General features: G+C 36.4%; 1 long non-coding RNA gene across 1 annotated transcript; it reads right to left on the bottom strand.

The window, feature by feature from the left end:
• Positions 1-284: 284 nt before the first annotated feature.
• On the bottom strand, positions 285-4,504 carry LOC136792384 (uncharacterized). The gene is made up of 4 exons (XR_010836091.1): positions 4,370-4,504; positions 4,198-4,277; positions 2,425-2,479; positions 285-1,962 (listed from the first exon to the last, which is right to left on the bottom strand). It is a non-coding gene; the product is annotated as an uncharacterized lncRNA (long non-coding RNA).
• Positions 4,505-4,971: the final 467 nt, after the last annotated feature.

Here is a 4,971-nt window from a genome sequence, read left to right as displayed (position 1 = left end):
CTGCTTAATATATCTTTACTAATTCCACTGCCCCTTACTGCTTGGTAGGATTGAAAAGTTAATATCTAAATGGTAAAAAAAAAAAAAAAAAAAAAAAAAAAAAAAGAAGTAAGGCCTGTTAATCTCCAGTGAGCACGGAATTTGATAGACATGAGCTTGAATTTAGTTAAAGCACTGAGATTTCAGCTCATAACTAAAAATTCCTCTAGAATTATGGTCTTAAAATAGCATTGATGATAAATGTTCCCTTTTTCATAATGAAATGACATCTCTATCTCACATCTATAAATATCTGACTTTATTTCAGACATATTTCCAATCAATTAAAAAGCCACATGAATAATTACAGATAGGTAATTTGAAATCCAAGGTTTTGCAAGAAAAGAGACAGAAGTTCAAAAGATAGGATTAATCTGTGAATACAATATTAGTTAGCAGCAAAGCTGGGTCTGAGACCCTGATCTTTCTGACTCCTCACCTGACAAGTATTCTCATAGGCCACATAGTGGAAGACTAAATATGGCATAGCTGATGGAAGATGGTGTCTTCCAAATTATACATAGTATCTTTATAATGAAAATAGCCCTGAAAACGTATCTGAAAGAACCAGAAGTAAACAACAAATCAGCAAATAATGACTATACTTTCGTGCCAAGAAAGAAGAACTTTACATTCTCCGAGAGACATTAGGGTGTGTATTCTATTGTCATTGTGCTTCTGGGCGCGCATATCACAGAGCAGGGCATCCCCTTCAGAGCAGGGATAATTCGCAACCAAGCCCACCTGGTCACACAAAACCATGTTCGCTTTTGTTCTGCTTGGCTGTGGCATCCCGGGCACTAGCTAAGAATCCAGGGTGACTGGTTAGTGCTCTTGCCTTATCACCTATTATATGTTTCGTATCTCACTCCTGCTGACAAAGCTATTAAAAAGCACACAAAGACAAAAATGCTCTATGAAGCATTACTACATTAAATAAGACAAAAACAATAAAGACAAAAGGTTGACCCCACTGAAATGTTATTATTGGGTAGGATGAAACAAATATGTGGTAGTAGTTAAAGATTAAAGAGGTAGCCTGTGTGAAATATTTTAAGGAGAAAGAAAATTACAAGCTGATTGCATTATTTTTATGATAGGATTAAATAGTAATCCTATTTGAATACGCACAATGCTAGAATGCATCCAAGCTTATGCATGTCAACATACATTCTTAATGGTTTCTGAAGATTCATAAAACATAATGAACTGCTTTAACCCTGAGAAATTACACTTGTAAATGAACTACATAAATGGAACATTCATGTGCTTAGAATGTGCTCTAGTTTATTACAAAGCTAGCTCACTCTGTACATGATTTAGAAATTTATTCGACTTTACTGCCCTAAGTATCTGATTGATTATTTAATAGATGGTTGATAAAACATTTATAAGGTCAACAGAATTTAAAATAATAATTTAGTATTGCTAAACCAGGCCCAAAGCTAACCAGGAATAATTAATCGAGTCCTCTAACTTATTTCTGTAATACTATAATATCACATGTTATAATATACTTATGCTGATATTAATGTGGCACTTAGAATAGTGTGAGATACCAACAGTAGGACAAATATTTGCAAAATGTTAAAGACTAAAGAAGCATCATTGTAACCCAATTGATAAGAAATGTTGAACGGCAGGGGTCTTATTTGTTTCACAAGTTAAACTTTTACCATGTATCCTTTTATTTGGAAGTCAATCAATCAGTGTCTTAAGAGTACTAAGTAAAACCAGACAAAACAGTGTTGCTGTTCAGTACTCAGTGGACTTCAGAGTAGCGTGTGGTATATGTGCGTCCCCTGAAAGACTGATTCGTTCTAATAGTCTGGTGTGTTAAGTGCCTCCAGGCATCTGGTCTTTGATTCACTGTTCATCCAATGGCTCCTTCTTTATTTGAGAAGTTCAATTTGTTCAGTTCAGCTAAAATGAAAATGAAATGATACCCATGGTAAGAATGCTGTTCATAAATACAGAGCTGAGGATGATGAGTGGAAAGATTAAACCTGGATTGTCTCCACGTTCCAATGGGAATTGTAAATACTTGCTGGAACTACTCACAGTGTTGGATTTTCCAGAAGCAGAAGTGGAATGTTTCAGCCAATTTGGGATTTTACCTGCTAACCAGTCCAGCAAGATATTAGGGATGGGATGATGTGATAGTGACAAATCATGTTTAAAATAAAACAATATGTTACTATTAGATTTTACTTCTAGTGAGTCCTTCTTTCAGATGAAAATGTGTCATTTTTAAAATCAGAAAACTCAGACTGAACTATCTTGTTGGTGAGCTAGAAAAGGAACCCTCGTTGCCAACATGAAATACAAGAAGTCAAAAACTCAAAATTTCTCCAAGTGATTTGCTTCCCAAATTCTCAAACATACCTCACACTTCAAGATCCATGGTAGCATTTCAAGCAGGATCAAGGTAGAATATTAACTGGAAGAGAAAAGGGGAGGGATTACACCCCCCATAGAAGAAATAACATAAACAGAAGCTCGAAGACAGCAATGTGGAAAGTACCTTTGGAAAGTGGAGCGCAATTCAGTGTGTCCAAAGGGTAGGGTTCATGTTGTGTTAGAAATGAAAACGGGAAAGAAATTTTTGTACTGATAGTCAAAGCCTCGCATGTGAGGCTAAGGAATTTTGAGTTTATGTCGTGGGAGATACGAATCACTTTTTTTGAATGGAGTGAGGAAACAGCTTGAACCAAGTCGGGCTCTCTAAACGATCCCATTGGCTTGAACATGCATGAAAGATCAAAGGAGAAGTCTTATATTTTAGTCTTGTCAAAACTTTGGTAAAGTTTTCAAGTACTAAATAACAATGTAGCAAGAGCATTATCCCCAAATGGGAGGACATGGCCCATCTTGACTCAGTCTTTCACATTTAGAATCACTAGGTATAAGGGGGCTTTGGAAAAGAGTGATGAAATAATAAAGCTAGATCATTACTAGAAAATATTTTTGATTTCCAGCTTAGAGTCAATGTAAGGTTAATCCTAATACCACAATTGTGCCTTTTCAGACTTGTGATTCCAACAGCAGACCTAATTGATGACTTCCTAAAGCAACTTGATATATAAAATCAACAATATACAGAAACACTTCTAAATATGTTCTCTTCCTTTTCTTGTACAGGAAAGTGTCATTTCTGGCAGAGATAGAAGAAAGAAAAAAATCGCAAGCGTCGCTAACCTTTGAGAATTGTGAGTACATGGTTTACATTTAAAAAACAAAACAAATTAACTTCACTTTCATACAATTTTGCAGCCAAATACCTTTCTTATTTAAAGAACTTTAAAAATGTTTCTAAAGAAGAATGGAAATATTAATAGTGTCTAATAGATATAGGCTTAAGCTTTAGGAGTAGGCACTAGTCTTGTGACTTCTAATTAATTGATCAACCAAGAAAAAACTCTAAAAGGGAAATATCCTTGTAAGTCTGTGGCATGCAAATGTGGTGATGTTGGCTTTATTTCAAATAAACCAAGCACTCAAGAGAAGTGAAGTCTCAGCAGTTAATGGCCCCTCTGAGGTCACCACTTTCATTAACAAAAGTTGTTTCCCTGCTCAAAGGTGAGTTAATACAGTACCTTCCCAACAATGTGTTGAAAGGATCAAATACATTATTTAATATGAAAGTAATATTTCAACTGATATATTCTTTGATTATAATTAATAATATTCAATAAGAATGTTTTCAAAGGAAATACAATTATTACTCATATTAATAATAGACATAGTATATATGTATGCATAAACGCCATCATGTATTGTCTGTCTTATGTCAATATGAGCTAAGAAAATATATATTATCGGGCTTCCCTGGTGGCGCAGTGGTTGGGAGTCCGCCTGCCGATACAGGGGACACGGGTTCGTGCCCCGGTCCGGGAGGATCCCACATGCCACGGAGCGGCTGGGCCCGTGAGCCATGGCCGCTGAGCCTGCGCGTCCGGAGCCTGTGCTCCACAACGGGAGAGGCCACAGCAGTGAGAGGCCCGCGTACCTCAAAAAAAAAAAAGAAAGAAAAAAAAAGAAAATATATATTATCATTTGTGATCCTCAAATTAATATTATCAGTTTGGTCTTATTATCCCCTCCTGTTTTACAAGTAAAGACCAAGCGGTTCACAGAATGTAAATAGCAATAGCTTACTCGGTTGGAGTGTCTGGCTTCAATTTAATCTCGTTGCTTCAATCTGCTAGGTGTAGTAGAGGTCTCTTCTTATAGGTAGCCTGCAAAGAAGGCATAATGCCTCTGCTCTCATTTTTAATTTAAAAGAAATATGAGGGAAACAATTACGTACATTTTAAGGATAATAGCTTACCAAATGTGGGAAAAAGAGCTTCTAGCATTAGCGTTAAGATATCCACAGTTCCGGCCAGGTTGTAGCGATGGGTTTCCTTAAAAAGATGGAACTTCTCAGGATTGTGTTGCTCTCCTGATTTAGATCAGGGTCTGTGGTCCTATATGCAATCATACAAGTAAGGCATTGGAAAAGCAAAATTTAGTTACAAATATGGTAACAGTAAATTTAGTAGAGGTGAATTGTGTCACATCAGCCAAAACCTGGATTACTCCTCTCTTCCTAAATCTGTATTTCACTGCTCAAACACATGTACTTTTCGTTATGACACTCAGGGCTCTTCACAATTTGAATTCAATTGTCTTTATAGTCTCACTTTTTTCCCATATTTCACCCGCCATCCTAAGTTAACATCACCATTCCCCCAATTCTGGAACAGCTGATACATTTTGCAATCAATTTGCTTTCCTTTTGCTACTCCCTCAGCCAGAAGGTATATTTTTCTCCAATTCTGCTTTAAGATATGTCTTATTTTTCAAGGCCTAACTCAAAAGCTAGCTTCCTTCTGCTCTATGAAAGACAATGCCAAGAGAATGAGAAGACAGGCCATGGACTGCAAGAAA

This window comes from Kogia breviceps, chromosome 13, assembly GCF_026419965.1.
Source record: "Kogia breviceps isolate mKogBre1 chromosome 13, mKogBre1 haplotype 1, whole genome shotgun sequence".
Lineage (NCBI taxonomy): Eukaryota > Metazoa > Chordata > Mammalia > Artiodactyla > Physeteridae > Kogia > Kogia breviceps.
The sequence above is the reverse complement of the archived record's forward strand: the minus strand, read 5'-3'. Positions and strand labels throughout refer to the sequence as shown.